Source organism: Scyliorhinus torazame, chromosome 9, assembly GCF_047496885.1.
Source record: "Scyliorhinus torazame isolate Kashiwa2021f chromosome 9, sScyTor2.1, whole genome shotgun sequence".
NCBI lineage: Eukaryota > Metazoa > Chordata > Chondrichthyes > Carcharhiniformes > Scyliorhinidae > Scyliorhinus > Scyliorhinus torazame.
This window is the reverse complement of record NC_092715.1, coordinates 267,580,405-267,603,489: the sequence shown is the minus strand read 5'-3', so window position 1 is coordinate 267,603,489 and position 23,085 is coordinate 267,580,405.

The following is a 23,085-nucleotide window of genomic DNA, read 5'->3' as shown; positions in this document are numbered from 1 at the left end:
CCGGAGTGGTTGGCGCCGGAGTAGTTGACGCCGGAGTGGTTGGTGCCGGAGTGGTTGATGCCGGAGTGATTGACGCCGGAGTGGTTCGTGCCGGAGTGGTTGGTGCCGGAGTGGTTGGTGCCGGAGTGGTTGACGCCGGAGTGGTTGACGCCGGAGTGGTTGGTGCCGGAGTGGTTAATGCCGGAGTGGTTGGTGCCGGAGTGGTTGGCGCCGGAGTAGTTGACGCCGGAGTGGTTGGTGCCGGAGTGGTTGATGCCGGAGTGGTTGACGCCGGAGTGGTTGGTGCCGGAGTGGTTGGTGCCGGAGTGGTTGGTGCCGGAGTGGTTGACGCCGGAGTGGTTGACGCCTGAGTGGTTGGTGCCGGAGTGGTTGACGCCGGAGTGGTTGGTGCCGGAGTGGTTGGTGCCGGAGTGGTTGACGCCGGAGTGGTTGACGCCTGAGTGGTTGGTGCCGGAGTGGTTGATGCCGGAGTGGTTGACGCCGGAGTGGTTGGTGCCGGAGTGGTTGACGCCGGAGTGGTTGGTGCCGGAGTGGTTGGCGCCGGAGTGGTTGGTGCCGGAGTGGTTGGTGCCGGAGTGTTTGACGGCGGAGTGGTTGGTGCCGGAGTGGTTGACGCCGGATTGGTTGGTGCCGGAGTGGTTGACGCCGGTGTAGTTGACGCCGGAGTGGTTGACGCCGGAGTGGTTGACGCTGGAGTGATTGACGCCGGAGTGGTTGACGCCGGAGTGGTTGACGCTGGAGTGGTTGATGCCTGAGTGGTTGGTGCCGGAGTGGTTGATGCCGGAGTGGTTGGTGCCGGAGTGGTTGATGCCGGAGTGGTTGACGCCGGAGTGGTTGACGCCGGAGTGGTTGGTGTGGGAGTGGTTGGCGCCGGAGTGGTTGATGCCGGAGTGGTTGGTGCGGGAGTGGTTGACGCCGGAGTGGTTGGCGCCGGAGTGGTTGATGCCGGAGTGGTTGACGCCGGAGTGGTTGGTGCCGGAGTGGTTGGCGCCGGAGTGGTTGGCGCCGGAGTGGTTGGTGCCGGAGTGGTTGGCGCTGGAGTGATTGGTGCCGGAGTGGTTGGTGCCGGAGTGGTTGGCGCCGGAGTGGTTGGCACCGAAGTGGTTGGCGCCGGAGTGGTTGACGCCGGAGTGGTTGATGCCGGAGTGGTTCGTGCTGGAGTGGTTGGCGCCGGAGTGGTTGATGCCGGAGTGGTTGATGCCGGAGTGGTTGACGCCGGAGTGGTTGGTGCCGGAGTGGTTGGCGCCGGAGTGGTTGACGCCGGAGTGGTTGGTGCCGGAGTGGTTGGCGCCGGAGTGGTTGGCGCCGGAGTGGTTGGTGCCGGAGTGGTTGATGCCGGAGTGGTTGACGCCGGAGTGGTTGGTGCCGGAGTGGTTGACGCCGAAGTGGTTGACGCCGGAGTGGTTGACGCCGGAGTGGTTGCCGCCGGAGTGATTGGTGCCGGAGTGGTTGACACCGGAGTGGTTGACGCCGGAGTGGTTGACGCCGGAGTGGTTGGTGCCGGAGTGGTTGGTGCCGGAGTGGTTGACGCCGGAGTGGTTGGTGCCGGAGTGGTTGACGCCGGAGTGGTTGGTGCCGGAGTGGTTGACGCCGGAGTGGCTGGTGCCGGAGTGGTTGACGCCGGAGTGGTTGGCACCGGAGTGGTTGGTGCCGGAGTGGTTGGTGCCGGAGTGGTTGACGGTGGAGTGGTTGACGCCGGAGTGGTTGGCGCCGGAGTAGTTGACGCCGGAGTGGTTGGTGCCAGAGTGGTTGATGCCGGAGTGGTTGACGCCGGAGTGGTTGGTGCCGGAGTGGTTGGCGCCGGAGTAGTTGACGCCGGAGTGGTTGGTCCCGGAGTGGTTGATGCCGGGGTGGTTGGTGCCGGAGTGGTTGATGCCGGAGTGGTTGGTGCCGGAGTGGTTGGTGCCGGAGTGGTTGATGCCGGAGTGGTTGACGCCGGAGTGGTTGGTGCCGGAGTGGTTGGTGCCGGAGTGGTTGACGCCGGAGTGGTTGACGCCGGAGTGGTTGGTGCCGGAGTGGTTGATGCCGGAGTGGTTGGTGCCGGAGTGGTTGGCGCCGGAGTAGTTGACGCCGGAGTGGTTGGTGCCGGAGTGGTTGATGCCGGAGTGGTTGACGCCGGAGTGGTTGGTGCCGGAGTGGTTGGTGCCGGAGTGGTTGGTGCCGGAGTGGTTGACGCCGGAGTGGTTGGTGCCGGAGTGGTTGGTGCCTGAGTGGTTGACGCCGGAGTGGTTGACGCCTGAGTGGTTGGTGCCGGAGTTGTTGATGCCGGAGTGGTTGACGCCGGAGTGGTTGGTGCCGGAGTGGTTGACGCCGGAGTGGTTGGTGCCGGAGTGGTTGGCGCCGGAGTGGTTGGTGCCGGAGTGGTTGGTGCCGGAGTGGTTGACGCCGGTGTAGTTGACGCCGGAGTGGTTGACGCCGGAGTGGTTGGTGCCGGAGTGGTTGGTGCCTGAGTGGTTGACGCCGGAGTGGTTGACGCCTGAGTGGTTGGTGCCGGAGTGGTTGATGCCGGAGTGGTTGACGCCGGAGTGGTTGGTGCCGGAGTGGTTGACGCCGGAGTGGTTGGTGCCGGAGTGGTTGGCGCCGGAGTGGTTGACGCTGGATTGGTTGGTGCCGGAGTGGTTGACGCCGGTGTAGTTGACGCCGGAGTGGTTGACGCCGGAGTGGTTGACGCTGGAGTGATTGACGCCGGAGTGGTTGACGCCGGAGTGGTTGGTGCCGGAGTGGTTGACGCCGGAGTGGTTGACGCCGGAGTGGTTGGTGCCGGAGTGGTTGACGCAGGAGTGGTTGGTGCCGGAGTGGTTGATGCCGGCGTGGTTGGTGCCGGAGTGGTTGACGCCGGAGTGGTTGATGCCTGAGTGGTTGACGCCGGAGTGGTTGGTGCCGGAGTGGTTGACGCCGGAGTGGTTGGTGCCGGAGTGGTTGGCGCCGGAGTGGTTGGTGCCGGAGTGGTTGGTGCCGGAGTGTTTGACGGCGGAGTGGTTGGTGCCGGAGTGGTTGACGCCGGTTTGGTTGGTGCCGGAGTGGTTGACGCCGGAGTGGTTGACGCCGGAGAGGTTGACGCTGGAGTGATTGACGCCGGAGTGGTTGACGCCGGAGTGGTTGACGCTGGAGTGGTTGATGCCGGAGTGGTTGACGCTGGAGTGGTTGATGCCGGAGTGGTTGATGCCGGAGTGGTTGATGCCGGAGTGGTTGACGCCGGAGTGGTTGATGCCGGAGTGGTTGATGCCGGAGTGGTTGACGCTGGAGTGATTGACGCCGGAGTGGTTGGTGCCGGAGTGGTTGATGCCTGAGTGGTTGGTGCCGGAGTGGTTGATGCCGGAGTGGTTGATGCCGGAGTGGTTGACGCCGGAGTGGTTTGCGCCGGAGTGGTTGACGCCGGAGTGGTTGTCGCCAGAGTGGTTGGCGCCGGAGTGGTTGACGCCGGAGTGGTTGGCGCCGGAGTGGTTGATGCCTGAGTGGTTGGTGCCGGAGTGATTGATGCCGGAGTGGTTGGTGCCGGAGTGGTTGACGCCGGAGTAGTTGGTGCCGGAGTGGTTGGTGCCGGAGTGGTTGGTGCCGGAGTGTTTGGCGCCGGAGTGGTTGACGCCGGAGTGGTTGGTGCCGGAGTGGTTGATGCCGGAGTGGTTGGTGCCGGAGTGGTTGACGCCGGAGTGGTTGGCGCCGGAGTGGTTGGTGCCGGAGTGGTTGATGCCGGAGTGGTTGGTGCCGGAGTGGTTGATGCCGGAGTGGTTGGTGCCGGAGTGGTTGACGCCGGAGTAGTTGGTGCCGGAGTGGTTGGTGCCGGAGTGGTTGGTGCCGGAATGTTTGGCGCCGGAGTGGTTGGCGCCGGAGTGGTTGGCACCGGAGTGGTTGGCGCCGGATTGGTTGACGCCGGAGTGGTTGATGCCGGAGTGGTTGGTGCCGGAGTGGTTGGCGCCGGAGTGGTTGGTGCCGGAGTGGTTGGCGCCGGATTGGTTGACGCCGGAGTGGTTGATGCCGGAGTGGTTGGTGCCGGAGTGGTTGCCGCCGGAGTGATTGACGCCGGAGTGGTTGATGCCGGAGTGGTTGACACCCGAGTGGTTGACGCCGGAGTGGTTGGCGCAGGAGTGGTTGGCGCCGGAGTGGTTGGCGCCGGAGTGGTTGGTGCGGGAGTGGTTGGCGCCGGAGTGGTTGATGCCGGAGTGGTTGGTGCCGGAGTGGTTGGTGCCGGAGTGGTTGATGCCGGAGTGGTTGACGCCGGAGTGGTTGATGCCGGAGTGGTTGATGCCGGAGTGGTTGACGCTGGAGTGATTGACGCCGGAGTGGTTGGTGCCGGAGTGGTTGATGCCTGAGTGGTTGGTGCCGGAGTGGTTGATGCCGGAGTGGTTGATGCCGGAGTGGTTGACGCCGGAGTGGTTTGCGCCGGAGTGGTTGACGCCGGAGTGGTTGTCGCCAGAGTGGTTGGCGCCGGAGTGGTTGACGCCGGAGTGGTTGGCGCCGGAGTGGTTGATGCCTGAGTGGTTGGTGCCGGAGTGATTGATGCCGGAGTGGTTGGTGCCGGAGTGGTTGACGCCGGAGTAGTTGGTGCCGGAGTGGTTGGTGCCGGAGTGGTTGGTGCCGGAGTGTTTGGCGCCGGAGTGGTTGACGCCGGAGTGGTTGGTGCCGGAGTGGTTGATGCCGGAGTGGTTGGTGCCGGAGTGGTTGACGCCGGAGTGGTTGGCGCCGGAGTGGTTGGTGCCGGAGTGGTTGATGCCGGAGTGGTTGGTGCCGGAGTGGTTGATGCCGGAGTGGTTGGTGCCGGAGTGGTTGACGCCGGAGTAGTTGGTGCCGGAGTGGTTGGTGCCGGAGTGGTTGGTGCCGGAATGTTTGGCGCCGGAGTGGTTGGCGCCGGAGTGGTTGGCACCGGAGTGGTTGGCGCCGGATTGGTTGACGCCGGAGTGGTTGATGCCGGAGTGGTTGGTGCCGGAGTGGTTGGCGCCGGAGTGGTTGGTGCCGGAGTGGTTGGCGCCGGATTGGTTGACGCCGGAGTGGTTGATGCCGGAGTGGTTGGTGCCGGAGTGGTTGCCGCCGGAGTGATTGACGCCGGAGTGGTTGATGCCGGAGTGGTTGACACCCGAGTGGTTGACGCCGGAGTGGTTGGCGCCGGAGTGGTTGGCGCCGGAGTGGTTGGCGCCGGAGTGGTTGGTGCGGGAGTGGTTGGCGCCGGAGTGGTTGATGCCGGAGTGGTTGGTGCCGGAGTGGTTGGTGCCGGAGTGGTTGGTGCGGGAGTGGTTGGCGCCGGAGTGGTTGGCGCCGGAGTGGTCGACGCCGCAGTGATTGACGGCGGAGTGGTTGGCGCCGGAGTGGTTGACGCCGGAGTGGTTGGCGCCGGAGTGGTTGGTGCCGGAGTGGTTGACGCCGGAGTGGTTGATGCCGGAGTGGTTGACGCCGGAGTGGTTGGCGCCAGAGTGGTTGGTGCCGGAGTGGTTGGCGCCGGAGTGGTTGGCACCGGAGTGGTTGGCGCCGGAGTGGTTGACGCCGGAGTGATTGACGCCGGAGTGGTTGGTGCCGGTGTGGTTGGTGCCGGAGTGGTTGGCGCCGGATTGGTTGGCGCCGGAGTGGTTGGTGCCGGAGTGGTTGGTGCCGGAGTGGTTGGCGCCGGATTGGTTGACGCCGGAGTGGTTGATGCCGGAGTGGTTGACGCCGGAGTGGTTGACACCGGAGCGGTTGACGCCGGAGTGGTTGGCGCCGGAGTGGTTGACGCCGGAGTGGTTGACGCCGGAGTGTTTGATGCCGGAGTGGTTGGCGCCGGAGTGGTTGACGCCGGAGTGGTTGACGCCGGAGTGGTTGGCGCCGGATTGGTTGACGCCGGAGTGGTTGGCGCCGGAGTGGTTGACGCCGGAGTGGTTGATGCCGGAGTAGTTGGTGCCGGAGTGGTTGATGCCGAAGTGGTTGGCGCCGGAGTGGTTGGCGCCGGAGTGGTTGGCGCCGGAGTGGTTGGCGCCGGAGTGGTTGGTGCCGGAGTGGTTGACGCCGGAGTGGTTGACGCCGGAGTGGTTGGCGCCGGAGTGGTTGATGCCGGAGTGGTTGATGCCGGAGTGGTTGACGCCGGAGTGGTTGACGCCGGAGTGGTTGACGCCGGAGTGGTTGATGCCAGAGTGGTTGGCGCCAGAGTGGTTGACGCCGGAGTGGTTGATGCCGGAGTGGTTGATGCCGGAGTGGTTGACGCCGGAGTGGTTGATGCCGGAGTGGTTGGTGCCGGAGTGGTTGGTGCCGGAGTGTTTGGCGCCGGAGTGGTTGGCGCCGGAGTGGTTGGCACCGGAGTGGTTGGCGCCGGATTGGTTGACGCCGGAGTGGTTGATGCCGGAGTGGTTGGTGCCGGAGTGGTTGGCGCTGGAGTGGTTGGTGCCGGAGTGGTTGGCGCCGGATTGGTTGACGCCGGAGTGGTTGATGCCGGAGTGGTTGGTGCCGGAGTGGTTGCCGCCGGAGTGATTGACGCCGGAGTGGTTGATGCCGGAGTGGTTGACACCCGAGTGGTTGACGCCGGAGTGGTTGGCGCCGGTGTGGTTAGCGCTGGAGTGGTTGGCGCCGGAGTGGTTGGTGCCGGAGTGGTTGGCGCCGGAGTGGTTGGCGCCGGAGTGGTTGGTGCCGGAATGGTTGGTGCCGGAAAGATTGGCGCCGGAGTGGTTGGCGCCGGAGTGGTCGACGCCGCAGTGATTGACGCCGGAGTGGTTGGCGCCGGAGTGGTTGACGCCGGAGTGGTTGGCGCCGGAGTGGTTGGTGCCGGAGTGGTTGACGCCGGAGTGGTTGATGCCGGAGTGGTTGACGCCGGAGTGGTTGGCGCCGGAGTGGTTGGTGCCGGAGTGGTTGGCGCCGGAGTGGTTGGCACCGGAGTGGTTGGCGCCGGAGTGGTTGACGCCGGAGTGATTGACGCCGGAGTGGTTGGTGCCGGAGTGGTTGGTGCCGGAGTGGTTGGCGCCGGAGTGGTTGGTGCCGGAGTGGTTGGTGCCGGAGTGGTTGGCGCCGGATTGGTTGATGCCGGAGTGGTTGATGCCGGAGTGGTTGACGCCGGAGTGGTTGACACCGGAGCGGTTGACGCCGGAGTGGTTGGCGCCGGAGTGGTTGACGCCGGAGTGGTTGACGCCGGAGTGGTTGATGCCGGAGTGGTTGGTGCCGGAGTGGTTGGTGCCGGAGTGGTTGACGCCGGAGTGGTTGACACCGGAGCGGTTGACGCCGGAGTGGTTGGCGCCGGAGTGGTTGACGCCGGAGTGGTTGACGCCGGAGTGGTTGGTGCCGGAGTGGTTGGTGCCGGAGTGGTTGGTGCCGGAGTGGTTGACGCCGGAGTGGTTGAGGCCTGAGTGGTTGGTGCCGGAGTGGTTGACGCCGGAGTGGTTGGTGCCGGAGTGGTTGGTGCCGGAGTGGTTGATGCCGGAGTGGTTGACGCCGGAGTGGTTGGTGCCGGAGTGGTTGACGCCGGAGTGGTTGGTGCCGGAGTGGTTGGCGCCGGAGTGGTTGGTGCCGGAGTGGTTGGCGCCGGAGTGGTTGGTGCCAGAGTGGTTGGTGCCGGAGTGTTTGACGGCGGAGTGGTTGGTGCCGGAGTGGTTGACGCCGGATTGGTTGGTGCCGGAGTGGTTGACGCCGGTGTAGTTGACGCCGGAGTGGTTGACGCCGGAGTGGTTGACGCTGGAGTGATTGACGCCGGAGTGGTTGACGCCGGAGTGGTTGACGCTGGAGTGGTTGATGCCTGAGTGGTTGGTGCCGGAGTGGTTGATGCCGGACTGGTTGGTGCCGGAGTGGTTGATGCCGGAGTGGTTGACGCCGGAGTGGTTGACGCCGGAGTGGTTGGTGCGGGAGTGGTTGGCGCCGGAGTTGTTGATGCCGGAGTGGTTGGTGCGGGAGTGGTTGACGCCGGAGTGGTTGGCGCCGGAGTGGTTGATGCCGGAGTGGTTGACGCCGGAGTGGTTGGTGCCGGAGTGGTTGGCGCCGGAGTGGTTGGCGCCGGAGTGGTTGGCGCTGGAGTGATCGGTGCCGGAGTGGTTGGTGCCGGAGTGGTTGGCGCCGGAGTGGTTGGCACCGAAGTGGTTGGCGCCGGAGTGGTTGACGCCGGAGTGGTTGATGCCGGAGTGGTTCGTGCCGGAGTGGTTGGCGCCGGAGTGGTTGATGCCGGAGTGGTTGATGCCGGAGTGGTTGACGCCGGAGTGGTTGGTGCCGGAGTGGTTGATGCCGGAGTGGTTGGTGCCGGAGTGGTTGACGCCGGAGTGGTTGGTGCCGGAGTGGTTGGCGCCGGAGTGGTTGACGCCGGAGTGGTTGGTGCCGGAGTGGTTGGCGCCGGAGTGGTTGGCGCCGGAGTGGTTGGTGCCGGAGTGGTTGATGCCGGAGTGGTTGACGCCGGAGTGGTTGGTGCCGGAGTGGTTGACGCCGAAGTGGTTGACGCTGGAGTGGTTGACGCCAGAGTGGTTGCCGCCGGAGTGATTGGTGCCGGAGTGGTTGACACCGGAGTGGTTGACGCCGGAGTGGTTGACGCCGGAGCGGTTGGTGCCGGAGTGGTTGGTGCCGGAGTGGTTGACGCCGGAGTGGTTGGTGCCGGAGTGGTTGACGCCGGAGTGGTTGGTGCCGGAGTGGTTGACGCCGGAGTGGCTGGTGCCGGAGTGGTTGACGCCGGAGTGGTTGACGCCGGAGTGGTTGGCACCGGAGTGGTTGGTGCCGGAGTGGTTGGTGCCGGAGTGGTTGACGGTGGAGTGGTTGACGCCGGAGTGGTTGGCGCCGGAGTAGTTGACGCCGGAGTGGTTGGTGCCGGAGTGGTTGATGCCGGAGTGGTTGACGCCGGAGTAGTTGGTGCCGGAGTGGTTGGCGCCGGAGTAGTTGACGCCGGAGTGGTGGTGCCGGAGTGGTTGATGCCGGGGTGGTTGGTGCCGGAGTGGTTGATGCCGGAGTGGTTGGTGCCGGAGTGGTTGGTGCCGCAGTGGTTGATGCCGGAGTGGTTGACGCCGGAGTGGTTGGTGCCGGAGTGGTTGGTGCCGGAGTGGTTGACGCCGGAATGGTTGACGCCGGAGTGGTTGGTGCCGGAGTGGTTGATGCCGGAGTGGTTGGTGCCGGAGTGGTTGGCGCCGGAGTAGTTGACGCCGGAGTGGTTGGTGCCGGAGTGGTTGATGCCGGAGTGGTTGACGCCGGAGTGGTTGGTGCCGGAGTGGTTGATGCCGGAGTGGTTGACGCCGGAGTGGTTGACGCCTGAGTGGTTGGTGCCGGAGTGGTTGACGCCGGAGTGGTTGGTGCCGGAGTGGTTGGTGCCGGAGTGGTTGACGCCGGAGTGGTTGACGCCTGAGTGGTTGGTGCCGGAGTGGTTGACGCCGGAGTGGTTGGTGTCGGAGTGGTTGGTGCCTGAGTGGTTGACGCCGGAGTGGTTGACGCCTGAGTGGTTGGTGCCGGAGTGGTTGATGCCGGAGTGGTTGACGCCGGAGTGGTTGGTGCCGGAGTGGTTGACGCCGGAGTGGTTTGTGCCGGAGTGGTTGGCGCTGGAGTGGTTGGTGCCGGAGTGGTTTGTGCCGGAGTGTTTGACGGCGGAGTGGTTGGTGCCGGAGTGGTTGACGCTGGATTGGTTGGTGCCGGAGTGGTTGACGCCGGTGTAGTTGACGCCGGAGTGGTTGACGCCGGAGTGGTTGACGCTGGAGTGATTGACGCCGGAGTGGTTGACGCCGGAGTGGTTGGTGCCGGAGTGGTGGACGCCGGAGTGGTTGACGCCGGAGTGGTTGACGCCGGAGTGGTTGGTGCCGGAGTGGTTGACGCAGGAGTGGTTGGTGCCGGAGTGGTTGACGCCGGAGTGGTTGGTGCCGGAGTGGTTGACGCCGGAGTGGTTGACGCCGGAGTGGTTGATGCCGGAGTGGTTGACGCCGGAGTGGTTGGTGCCGGAGTGGTTGACGCCGGAGTGGTTGGTGCCGGAGTGGTTGGCGCCGGAGTGGTTGGTGCCGGAGTGGTTGGTGCCGGAGTGTTTGACGGCGGAGTGGTTGGTGCCGGAGTGGTTGACGCCGGTTTGGTTGGTGCCGGAGTGGTTGACGCCGGAGTGGTTGACGCCGGAGTGGTTGACGCTGGAGTGATTGACGCCGGAGTGGTTGACGCCGGAGTGGTTGACGCTGGAGTGGTTGATGCCTGAGTGGTTGGTGCCGGAGTGGTTGATGCCGGAGTGGTTGATGCCGGAGTGGTTGACGCCGGAGTGGTTTGCGCCGGAGTGGTTGACGCCGGAGTGGTTGACGCCGGAGTGGTTGATGCCGGAGTGGTTGGCGCCGGAGTGGTTGATGCCTGAGTGGTTGGTGCCGGAGTGATTGATGCCGGAGTGGTTGGTGCCGGAGTGGTTGACGCCGGAGTAGTTGGTGCCGGAGTGGTTGGTGCCGGAGTGGTTGGTGCCGGAGTGTTTGGCGCCGGAGTGGTTGACGCCGGAGTGGTTGGTGCCGGAGTGGTTGATGCCGGAGTGGTTGGTGCTGGAGTGGTTGACGCCGGAGTGGTTGGCGCCGGAGTGGTTGGTGCCGGAGTGGTTGATGCCGGAGTGGTTGGTGCCGGAGTGGTTGATGCCGGAGTGGTTGGTGCCGGAGTGGTTGACGCCGGAGTAGTTGGTGCCGGAGTGGTTGGTGCCGGAGTGGTTGGTGCCGGAATGTTTGGCGCCGGAGTGGTTGGTGCGGGAGTGGTTGGCGCCGGAGTGGTTGGCGCCGGAGTGGTCGACGCCGCAGTGATTGACGCCGGAGTGGTTGGCGCCGGAGTGGTTGACGCCGGAGTGGTTGGCGCCGGAGTGGTTGGTGCCGGAATGGTTGACGCCGGAGTGGTTGATGCCGGAGTGGTTGGTGCCGGAGTGGTTGGCGCCGGAGTGGTTGGTGCCGGAGTGGTTGGCGCCGGAGTGGTTGGCACCGGAGTGGTTGGCGCCGGAGTGGTTGACGCCGGAGTGATTGACGCCGGAGTGGTTGGTGCCGGTGTGGTTGGTGCCGGAGTGGTTGGCGCCGGAGTGGTTGGCGCCGGAGTGGTTGGTGCGGGAGTGGTTGGCGCCGGAGTGGTTGATGCCGGATTGGTTGGTGCCGGAGTGGTTGGTGCCGGAGTGGTTGGTGCCGGAGTGGTTGGCGCCGGAGTGGTTGGCGCCGGAGTGGTCGACGCCGCAGTGATTGACGCCGGAGTGGTTGGCGCCGGAGTGGTTGACGCCGGAGTGGTTGGCGCCGGAGTGGTTGGTGCCGGAGTGGTTGACGCCGGAGTGGTTGATGCCGCAGTGGTTGACGCCGGAGTGGTTGGCGCCGGAGTGGTTGGTGCCGGAGTGGTTGGCGCCGGAGTGGTTGGCACCGGAGTGGTTGGCGCCGGAGTGGTTGACGCCGGAGTGATTGACGCCGGAGTGGTTGGTGCCGGTGTGGTTGGTGCCGGAGTGGTTGGTGCCGGATTGGTTGGCGCCGGAGTGGTTGGTGCCGGAGTGGTTGGTGCCGGAGTGGTTGGCGCCGGATTGGTTGACGCCGGAGTGGTTGATGCCGGAGTGGTTGACGCCGGAGTGGTTGACACCGGAGCGGTTGACGCCGGAGTGGTTGGCGCCGGAGTGGTTGACGCCGGAGTGGTTGACGCCGGAGTGTTTGATGCCGGAGTGGTTGGCGCCGGAGTGGTTGGTGCCGTAGTGGTTGACGCCGGAGTGGTTGACGCCGGAGTGGTTGGCGCCGGAGTGGTTGGCGCCGGAGTGGTTGATGCCGGAGTGGTTGATGCCGGAGTGGTTGACGCCGGATTGGTTGACGCCGGAGTGGTTGATGCCGGAGTGGTTGGTGCCGGAGTGGTTGCCGCCGGAGTGATTGACGCCGGAGTGGTTGATGCCGGAGTGGTTGACACCCGAGTGGTTGACGCCGGAGTGGTTGGCGCCGGTGTGGTTAGCGCTGGAGTGGTTGGCGCCGGAGTGGTTGGTGCCGGAGTGGTTGACGCCGGAGTGGTTGGTGCCGGAGTGGTTGGTGCCGGAGTGGTTGACGCCGGAGTGGTTGACGCCTGAGTGGTTGGTGCCGGAGTGGTTGACGCCGGAGTGGTTGGTGTCGGAGTGGTTGGTGCCTGAGTGGTTGACGCCGGAGTGGTTGACGCCTGAGTGGTTGGTGCCGGAGTGGTTGATGCCGGAGTGGTTGACGCCGGAGTGGTTGGTGCCGGAGTGGTTGACGCCGGAGTGGTTGGTGCCGGAGTGGTTGGCGCTGGAGTGGTTGGTGCCGGAGTGGTTTGTGCCGGAGTGTTTGACGGCGGAGTGGTTGGTGCCGGAGTGGTTGACGCTGGATTGGTTGGTGCCGGAGTGGTTGACGCCGGTGTAGTTGACGCCGGAGTGGTTGACGCCGGAGTGGTTGACGCTGGAGTGATTGACGCCGGAGTGGTTGACGCCGGAGTGGTTGGTGCCGGAGTGGTGGACGCCGGAGTGGTTGACGCCGGAGTGGTTGACGCCGGAGTGGTTGGTGCCGGAGTGGTTGACGCAGGAGTGGTTGGTGCCGGAGTGGTTGACGCCGGAGTGGTTGGTGCCGGAGTGGTTGACGCCGGAGTGGTTGACGCCGGAGTGGTTGATGCCGGAGTGGTTGACGCCGGAGTGGTTGGTGCCGGAGTGGTTGACGCCGGAGTGGTTGGTGCCGGAGTGGTTGGCGCCGGAGTGGTTGGTGCCGGAGTGGTTGGTGCCGGAGTGTTTGACGGCGGAGTGGTTGGTGCCGGAGTGGTTGACGCCGGTTTGGTTGGTGCCGGAGTGGTTGACGCCGGAGTGGTTGACGCCGGAGTGGTTGACGCTGGAGTGATTGACGCCGGAGTGGTTGACGCCGGAGTGGTTGACGCTGGAGTGGTTGATGCCTGAGTGGTTGGTGCCGGAGTGGTTGATGCCGGAGTGGTTGATGCCGGAGTGGTTGACGCCGGAGTGGTTTGCGCCGGAGTGGTTGACGCCGGAGTGGTTGACGCCGGAGTGGTTGATGCCGGAGTGGTTGGCGCCGGAGTGGTTGATGCCTGAGTGGTTGGTGCCGGAGTGATTGATGCCGGAGTGGTTGGTGCCGGAGTGGTTGACGCCGGAGTAGTTGGTGCCGGAGTGGTTGGTGCCGGAGTGGTTGGTGCCGGAGTGTTTGGCGCCGGAGTGGTTGACGCCGGAGTGGTTGGTGCCGGAGTGGTTGATGCCGGAGTGGTTGGTGCTGGAGTGGTTGACGCCGGAGTGGTTGGCGCTGGAGTGGTTGGTGCCGGAGTGGTTGATGCCGGAGTGGTTGATGCCGGAGTGGTTGGTGCCGGAGTGGTTGACGCCGGAGTAGTTGGTGCCGGAGTGGTTGGTGCCGGAGTGGTTGGTGCCGGAATGTTTGGCGCCGGAGTGGTTGGTGCGGGAGTGGTTGGCGCCGGAGTGGTTGGCGCCGGAGTGGTCGACGCCGCAGTGATTGACGCCGGAGTGGTTGGCGCCGGAGTGGTTGACGCCGGAGTGGTTGGCGCCGGAGTGGTTGGTGCCGGAATGGTTGACGCCGGAGTGGTTGATGCCGGAGTGGTTGGTGCCGGAGTGGTTGGCGCCGGAGTGGTTGGTGCCGGAGTGGTTGGCGCCGGAGTGGTTGGCACCGGAGTGGTTGGCGCCGGAGTGGTTGACGCCGGAGTGATTGACGCCGGAGTGGTTGGTGCCGGTGTGGTTGGTGCCGGAGTGGTTGGCGCCGGAGTGGTTGGCGCCGGAGTGGTTGGTGCGGGAGTGGTTGGCGCCGGAGTGGTTGATGCCGGATTGGTTGGTGCCGGAGTGGTTGGTGCCGGAGTGGTTGGTGCGGGAGTGGTTGGCGCCGGAGTGGTTGGCGCCGGAGTGGTCGACGCCGCAGTGATTGACGCCGGAGTGGTTGGCGCCGGAGTGGTTGACGCCGGAGTGGTTGGCGCCGGAGTGGTTGGTGCCGGAGTGGTTGACGCCGGAGTGGTTGATGCCGCAGTGGTTGACGCCGGAGTGGTTGGCGCCGGAGTGGTTGGTGCCGGAGTGGTTGGCGCCGGAGTGGTTGGCACCGGAGTGGTTGGCGCCGGAGTGGTTGACGCCGGAGTGATTGACGCCGGAGTGGTTGGTGCCGGTGTGGTTGGTGCCGGAGTGGTTGGTGCCGGATTGGTTGGCGCCGGAGTGGTTGGTGCCGGAGTGGTTGGTGCCGGAGTGGTTGGCGCCGGATTGGTTGACGCCGGAGTGGTTGATGCCGGAGTGGTTGACGCCGGAGTGGTTGACACCGGAGCGGTTGACGCCGGAGTGGTTGGCGCCGGAGTGGTTGACGCCGGAGTGGTTGACGCCGGAGTGTTTGATGCCGGAGTGGTTGGCGCCGGAGTGGTTGACGCCGGAGTGGTTGACGCCGGAGTGGTTGGCGCCGGATTGGTTGACGCCGGAGTGGTTGGCGCCGGAGTGGTTGACGCCGGAGTGGGTAGCGGCGGAGTAGTTGGTGCCGGAGTGGTTGATGCCGAAGTGGTTGGCGCCGGAGTGGTTGTCGCCGGAGTGGTTGGCGCCGGAGTGGTTGGCGCCGGAGTGGTTGACGCCGGAGTGGTTGGCGCCGGAGTGGTTGGTGCCGTAGTGGTTGACGCCGGAGTGGTTGACGCCGGAGTGGTTGGCGCCGGAGTGGTTGGCGCCGGAGTGGTTGATGCCGGAGTGGTTGATGCCGGAGTGGTTGACGCCGGAGTGGTTGACGCCGGAGTGGTTGACGCCGGAGTGGTTGATGCCAGAGTGGTTGGCGCCAGAGTGGTTGACGCCGGAGTGGTTGATGCCGGAGTGGTTGACGGCGGAGTGGTTGATGCCGGAGTGGTTGGTGCCGGAGTGGTTGGTGCCGGAGTGTTTGGCACCGGAGTGGTTGGCGCCGGAGTGGTTGGCACCGGAGTGGTTGGCGCCGGATTGGTTGACGCCGGAGTGGTTGATGCCGGAGTGGTTGGTGCCGGAGTGGTTGGCGCCGGAGTGGTTGGTGCCGGAGTGGTTGGCGCCGGATTGGTTGACGCCGGAGTGGTTGATGCCGGAGTGGTTGGTGCCGGAGTGGTTGCCGCCGGAGTGATTGACGCCGGAGTGGTTGATGCCGGAGTGGTTGACACCCGAGTGGTTGACGCCGGAGTGGTTGGCGCCGGTGTGGTTAGCGCTGGAGTGGTTGGCGCCGGAGTGGTTGGCGCCGGAGTGGTTGGCGCCGGAGTGGTTGGCGCCGGAGTGGTTGGTGCCGGAATGGTTGGTGCCGGAAAGATTGGCGCCGGAGTGGTTGGCGCCGGAGTGGTCGACGCCGCAGTGATTGACGCCGGAGTGGTTGGCGCCGGAGTGGTTGACGCCGGAGTGGTTGGCGCCGGAGTGGTTGGTGCCGGAGTGGTTGACGCCGGAGTGGTTGATGCCGGAGTGGTTGACGCCGGAGTGGTTGGCGCCGGAGTGGTTGGTGCCGGAGTGGTTGGCGCCGGAGTGGTTGGCACCGGAGTGGTTGGCGCCGGACTGGTTGACGCCGGAGTGATTGACGCCGGAGTGGTTGGTGCCGGAGTGGTTGGTGCCGGAGTGGTTGGCGCCGGATTGGTTGGCGCCGGAGTGGTTGGTGCCGGAGTGGTTGGTGCCGGAGTGGTTGGCGCCGGATTGGTTGATGCCGGAGTGGTTGATGCCGGAGTGGTTGATGCCGGAGTGGTTGACGCCTGAGTGGTTGGTGCCGGAGTGGTTGACGCCGGAGTGGTTGGTGCCGGAGTGGTTGGTGCCGGAGTGGTTGACGCCGGAGTGGTTGACGCCTGAGTGGTTGGTGCCGGAGTGGTTGATGCCGGAGTGGTTGACGCCGGAGTGGTTGGTGCCGGAGTGGTTGACGCCGGAGTGGTTGGTGCCGGAGTGGTTGGCGCCGGAGTGGTTGGTGCCGGAGTGGTTGGTGCCGGAGTGTTTGACGGCGGAGTGGTTGGTGCCGGAGTGGTTGACGCCGGATTGGTTGGTGCCGGAGTGGTTGACGCCGGTGTAGTTGACGCCGGAGTGGTTGACGCCGGAGTGGTTGACGCCGGAGTGGTTGACGCTGGAGTGATTGACGCCGGAGTGGTTGACGCCGGAGTGGTTGACGCTGGAGTGGTTGATGCCTGAGTGGTTGGTGCCGGAGTGGTTGATGCCGGAGTGGTTGGTGCCGGAGTGGTTGATGCCGGAGGGGTTGACGCCGGAGTGGTTGACGCCGGAGTGGTTGGTGCGGGAGTGGTTGGCGCCGGAGTGGTTGATGCCGGAGTGGCTGGTGCGGGAGTGGTTGACGCCGGAGTGGTTGGCGCCGGAGTGGTTGACGCCGGAGTGGTTGGTGCCGGAGTGGTTGGCGCCGGAGTGGTTGGCGCCGGAGTGGTTGGTGCCGGAGTGGTTGGCGCTGGAGTGATTGGTGCCGGAGTGGTTGGTGCCGGAGTGGTTGGCGCCGGAGTGGTTGGCACCGAAGTGGTTGGCGCCGGAGTGGTTGACGCCGGAGTGGTTGATGCCGGAGTGGTTCGTGCTGGAGTGGTTGGCGCCGGAGTGGTTGATGCAGGAGTGGTTGATGCCGGAGTGGTTGACGCCGGAGTGGTTGGTGCCGGAGTGGTTGGCGCCGGAGTGGTTGACGCCGGAGTGGTTGGTGCCGGAGTGGTTGGCGCCGGAGTGGTTGGCGCCGGAGTGGTTGGTGCCGGAGTGGTTGATGCCGGAGTGGTTGACGCCGGAGTGGTTGGTGCCGGAGTGGTTGACGCCGAAGTGGTTGACGCCGGAGTGGTTGACGCCGGAGTGGTTGCCGCCGGAGTGATTGGTGCCGGAGTGGTTGACACCGGAGTGGTTGACGCCGGAGTGGTTGACGCCGGAGTGGTTGGTGCCGGAGTGGTTGGTGCCGGAGTGGTTGACGCCGGAGTGGTTGGTGCCGGAGTGGTTGACGCCGGAGTGGTTGGTGCCGGAGTGGTTGACGCCGGAGTGGCTGGTGCGGGAGTGGTTGACGCCGGAGTGGTTGGCACCGGAGTGGTTGGTGCCGGAGTGGTTGGTGCCGGAGTGGTTGACGGTGGAGTGGTTGACGCCGGAGTGGTTGGCGCCGGAGTAGTTGACGCCGGAGTGGTTGGTGCCGGAGTGGTTGATGCCGGAGTGGTTGACGCCGGAGTGGTTGGTGCCGGAGTGGTTGGCGCCGGAGTAGTTGACGCCGGAGTGGTTGGTCCCGGAGTGGTTGATGCCGGGGTGGTTGGTGCCGGAGTGGTTGATGCCGGAGTGGTTGGTGCCGGAGTGGTTGGTGCCGGAGTGGTTGATGCTGGAGTGGTTGACGCCGGAGTGGTTGGTGCCGGAGTGGTTGGTGCCGGAGTGGTTGACGCCGGAGTGGTTGACGCCGGAGTGGTTGGTGCCGGAGTGGTTGATGCCGGAGTGGTTGGTGCCGGAGTGGTTGGCGCCGGAGTAGTTGACGCCGGAGTGGTTGGTGCCGGAGTGGTTGATGCCGGAGTGGTTGACGCCGGAGTGGTTGGTGCCGGAGTGGTTGGTGCCGGAGTGGTTGGTGCCGGAGTGGTTGACGCCGGAGTGGTTGACGCCTGAGTGGTTGGTGCCGGAGTGGTTGACGCCGGAGTGGTTGGTGCCGGAGTGGTTGGTGCCTGAGTGGTTGGTGCCGGAGTGGTTGACGCCGGTGTAGTTGACGCCGGAGTGGTTGACGCCGGAGTGGTTGGTGCCGGAGTGGTTGGTGCCTGAGTGGTTGACGCCGGAGTGGTTGACGCCTGAGTGGTTGGTGCCGGAGTGGTTGATGCCGGAGTGGTTGACGCCGGAGTGGTTGGTGCCGGAGTGGTTGACGCCGGAGTGGTTGGTGCCGGAGTGGTTGACGCCGGAGTGGTTGACGCCGGAGTGGTTGGCGCCGGAGTGGTTGACGCCGGTGTAGTTGACGCCGGAGTGGTTGATGCCGGAGTGGTTGACGCCGGAGTGGTTGACGCCGGAGTGGTTGACGCCGGAGTGGTTGATGCCAGAGTGGTTGGCGCCAGAGTGGTTGACGCCGGAGTGGTTGATGCCGGAGTGGTTGACGCCGGAGTGGTTGATGCCGGAGTGGTTGGTGCCGGAGTGGTTGGTGCCGGAGTGTTTGGCACCGGAGTGGTTGGCGCCGGAGTGGTTGGCACCGGAGTGGTTGGCGCCGGATTGGTTGACGCCGGAGTGGTTGATGCCGGAGTGGTTGGTGCCGGAGTGGTTGGCGCCGGAGTGGTTGGTGCCGGAGTGGTTGGCGCCGGATTGGTTGACGCCGGAGTGGTTGATGCCGGAGTGGTTGGTGCCGGAGTGGTTGCCGCCGGAGTGATTGACGCCGGAGTGGTTGATACCGGAGTGGTTGACACCCGAGTGGTTGACGCCGGAGTGGTTGGCGCCGGTGTGGTTAGCGCTGGAGTGGTTGGCGCCGGAGTGGTTGGCGCCGGAGTGGTTGGCGCCGGAGTGGTTGGCGCCGGAGTGGTTGGTGCCGGAATGGTTGGTGCCGGAAAGATTGGCGCCGGAGTGGTTGGCGCCGGAGTGGTCGACGCCGCAGTGATTGACGCCGGAGTGGTTGGCGCCGGAGTGGTTGACGCCGGAGTGGTTGGCGCCGGAGTGGTTGGTGCCGGAGTGGTTGACGCCGGAGTGGTTGATGCCGGAGTGGTTGACGCCGGAGTGGTTGGCGCCGGAGTGGTTGGTGCCGGAGTGGTTGGCGCCGGAGTGGTTGGCACCGGAGTGGTTGGCGCCGGACTGGTTGACGCCGGAGTGATTGACGCCGGAGTGGTTGGTGCCGGAGTGGTTGGTGCCGGAGTGGTTGGCGCCGGATTGGTTGGCGCCGGAGTGGTTGGTGCCGGAGTGGTTGGTGCCGGAGTGGTTGGCGCCGGATTGGTTGATGCCGGAGTGGTTGATGCCGGAGTGGTTGATGCCGGAGTGGTTGACGCCTGAGTGGTTGGTGCCGGAGTGGTTGACGCCGGAGTGGTTGGTGCCGGAGTGGTTGGTGCCGGAGTGGTTGACGCCGGAGTGGTTGACGCCTGAGTGGTTGGTGCCGGAGTGGTTGATGCCGGAGTTGTTGACGCCGGAGTGGTTGGTGCCGGAGTGGTTGACGCCGGAGTGGTTGGTGCCGGAGTGGTTGGCGCCGGAGTGGTTGGTGCCGGAGTGGTTGGTGCCGGAGTGTTTGACGGCGGAGTGGTTGGTGCCGGAGTGGTTGACGCCGGATTGGTTGGTGCCGGAGTGGTTGACGCCGGTGTAGTTGACGCCGGAGTGGTTGACGCCGGAGTGGTTGACGCCGGAGTGGTTGACGCTGGAGTGATTGACGCCGGAGTGGTTGACGCCGGAGTGGTTGACGCTGGAGTGGTTGATGCCTGAGTGGTTGGTGCCGGAGTGGTTGATGCCGGAGTGGTTGGTGCCGGAGTGGTTGATGCCGGAGTGGTTGACGCCGGAGTGGTTGACGCCGGAGTGGTTGGTGCGGGAGTGGTTGGCGCCGGAGTGGTTGATGCCGGAGTGGCTGGTGCGGGAGTGGTTGACGCCGGAGTGGTTGGCGCCGGAGTGGTTGACGCCGGAGTGGTTGGTGCCGGAGTGGTTGGCGCCGGAGTGGTTGGCGCCGGAGTGGTTGGTGCCGGAGTGGTTGGCGCTGGAGTGATTGGTGCCGGAGTGGTTGGTGCCGGAGTGGTTGGCGCCGGAGTGGTTGGCAACGAAGTGGTTGGCGCCGGAGTGGTTGACGCCGGAGTGGTTGATGCCGGAGTGGTTCGTGCTGGAGTGGTTGGCGCCGGAGTGGTTGATGCAGGAGTGGTTGATGCCGGAGTGGTTGACGCCGGAGTGGTTGGTGCCGGAGTGGTTGGCGCCGGAGTGGTTGACGCCGGAGTGGTTGGTGCCGGAGTGGTTGGCGCCGGAGTGGTTGGCGCCGGAGTGGTTGGTGCCGGAGTGGTTGATGCCGGAGTGGTTGACGCCGGAGTGGTTGGTGCCGGAGTGGTTGACGCCGAAGTGGTTGACGCCGGAGTGGTTGACGCCGGAGTGGTTGCCGCCGGAGTGATTGGTGCCGGAGTGGTTGACACCGGAGTGGTTGACGCCGGAGTGGTTGACGCCGGAGTGGTTGGTGCCGGAGTGGTTGGTGCCGGAGTGGTTGACGCCGGAGTGGTTGGTGCCGGAGTGGTTGACGCCGGAGTGGTTGGTGCCGGAGTGGTTGACGCCGGAGTGGCTGGTGCGGGAGTGGTTGACGCCGGAGTGGTTGGCACCGGAGTGGTTGGTGCCGGAGTGGTTGGTGCCGGAGTGGTTGACGGTGGAGTGGTTGACGCCGGAGTGGTTGGCGCCGGAGTAGTTGACGCCGGAGTGGTTGGTGCCGGAGTGGTTGATGCCGGAGTGGTTGACGCCGGAGTGGTTGGTGCCGGAGTGGTTGGCGCCGGAGTAGTTGACGCCGGAGTGGTTGGTCCCGGAGTGGTTGATGCCGGGGTGGTTGGTGCCGGAGTGGTTGATGCCGGAGTGGTTGGTGCCGGAGTGGTTGGTGCCGGAGTGGTTGATGCTGGAGTGGTTGACGCCGGAGTGGTTGGTGCCGGAGTGGTTGGTGCCGGAGTGGTTGACGCCGGAGTGGTTGACGCCGGAGTGGTTGGTGCCGGAGTGGTTGATGCCGGAGTGGTTGGTGCCGGAGTGGTTGGCGCCGGAGTAGTTGACGCCGGAGTGGTTGGTGCCGGAGTGGTTGATGCCGGAGTGGTTGACGCCGGAGTGGTTGGTGCCGGAGTGGTTGGTGCCGGAGTGGTTGGTGCCGGAGTGGTTGACGCCGGAGTGGTTGACGCCTGAGTGGTTGGTGCCGGAGTGGTTGACGCCGGAGTGGTTGGTGCCGGAGTGGTTGGTGCCTGAGTGGTTGGTGCCGGAGTGGTTGACGCCGGTGTAGTTGACGCCGGAGTGGTTGACGCCGGAGTGGTTGGTGCCGGAGTGGTTGGTGCCTGAGTGGTTGACGCCGGAGTGGTTGACGCCTGAGTGGTTGGTGCCGGAGTGGTTGATGCCGGAGTGGTTGACGCCGGAGTGGTTGGTGCCGGAGTGGTTGACGCCGGAGTGGTTGGTGCCGGAGTGGTTGGCGCCGGAGTGGTTGACGCTGGATTGGTTGGTGCCGGAGTGGTTGACGCCGGTGTAGTTGACGCCGGAGTGGTTGACGCCGGAGTGGTTGACGCTGGAGTGATTGACGCCGGAGTGGTTGACGCCGGAGTGGTTGGTGCCGGAGTGGTTGACGCCGGAGTGGTTGACGCCGGAGTGGTTGGTGCCGGAGTGGTTGACGCAGGAGTGGTTGGTGCCGGAGTGGTTGACGCCGGAGTGGTTGGTGCCGGAGTGGTTGACGCCGGAGTGGTTGATGCCTGAGTGGTTGACGCCGGAGTGGTTGGTGCCGGAGTGGTTGACGCCGGAGTGGTTGGTGCCGGAGTGGTTGGCGCCGGAGTGGTTGGTGCCGGAGTGGTTGGTGCCGGAGTGTTTGACGGCGGAGTGGTTGGTGCCGGAGTGGTTGATGCCGGTTTGGTTGGTGCCGGAGTGGTTGACGCCGGAGTGGTTGACGCCGGAGAGGTTGACGCTGGAGTGATTGACGCCGGAGTGGTTGACGCCGGAGTGGTTGACGCTGGAGTGGTTGATGCCGGAGTGGTTGACGCTGGAGTGGTTGATGCCGGAGTGGTTGATGCCGGAGTGGTTGATGCCGGAGTGGTTGACGCCGGAGTGGTTGATGCCGGAGTGGTTGATGCCGGAGTGGTTGACGCTGGAGTGATTGACGCCGGAGTGGTTGGTGCCGGAGTGGTTGATGCCTGAGTGGTTGGTGCCGGAGTGGTTGATGCGGAGTGGTTGATGCCGGAGTGGTTGACGCCGGAGTGGTTTGCGCCGGAGTGGTTGACGCCGGAGTGGTTGACACCAGAGTGGTTGGCGCCGGAGTGGTTGACGCCGGAGTGGTTGGCGCCGGATTGGTTGATGCCTGAGTGGTTGGTGCCGGAGTGATTGATGCCGGAGTGGTTGGTGCCGGAGTGGTTGACGCCGGAGTAGTTGGTGCCGGAGTGGTTGGTGCCGGAGTGGTTGGTGCCGGAGTGTTTGGCGCCGGAGTGGTTGACGCCGGAGTGGTTGGTGCCGGAGTGGTTGATGCCGGAGTGGTTGGTGCCGGAGTGGTTGACGCCGGAGTGGTTGGCGCCGGAGTGGTTGGTGCCGGAGTGGTTGGTGCCGGAGTGGTTGATGCCGGAGTGGTTGGTGCCGGAGTGGTTGACGCCGGAGTAGTTGGTGCCGGAGTGGTTGGTGCCGGAGTGGTTGGTGCCGGAATGTTTGGCGCCGGAGTGGTTGGCGCCGGAGTGGTTGGCACCGGAGTGGTTGGCGCCGGATTGGTTGACGCCGGAGTGGTTGATGCCGGAGTGGTTGGTGCTGGAGTGGTTGGCGCCGGAGTGGTTGGTGCCGGAGTGGTTGGCGCCGGATTGGTTGACGCCGGAGTGGTTGATGCCGGAGTGGTTGGTGCCGGAGTGGTTGCCGCCGGAGTGATTGACGCCGGAGTGGTTGATGCCGGAGTGGTTGACACCCGAGTGGTTGACGCCGGAGTGGTTGGCGCCGGTGTGGTTAGCGCTGGAGTGGTTGGCGCCGGAGTGGTTGGCGCCGGAGTGGTTGGCGCCGGAGTGGTTGGCGCCGGAGTGGTTGGTGCGGGAGTGGTTGGCGCCGGAGTGGTTGATGCCGGAGTGGTTGGTGCCGGAGTGGTTGGTGCCGGAGTGGTTGGTGCGGGAGTGGTTAGCGCCGGAGTGGTTGGCGCCGGAGTGGTCGACGCCGCAGTGATTGACGCCGGAGTGGTTGGCGCCGGAGTGGTTGACGCCGGAGTGGTTGGCGCCGGAGTGGTTGGTGCCGGAGTGGTTGACGCCGGAGTGGTTGATGCCGGAGTGGTTGACGCCGGAGTGGTTGGCGCCAGAGTGGTTGGTGCCGGAGTGGTTGGCGCCGGAGTGGTTGGCACGGAGTGGTTGGCGCCGGAGTGGTTGACGCCGGAGTGATTGACGCCGGAGTGGTTGGTGCCGGTGTGGTTGGTGCCGGAGTGGTTGGCGCCGGATTGGTTGGCGCCGGAGTGGTTGGTGCCGGAGTGGTTGGTGCCGGAGTGGTTGGCGCCGGATTGGTTGACGCCGGAGTGGTTGATGCCGGAGTGGTTGACGCCGGAGTGGTTGACACCGGAGCGGTTGACGCCGGAGTGGTTGGCGCCGGAGTGGTTGACGCCGGAGTGGTTGACGCCGGAGTGTTTGATGCCGGAGTGGTTGGCGCCGGAGTGGTTGACGCCGGAGTGGTTGACGCCGGAGTGGTTGGCGCCGGATTGGTTGACGCCG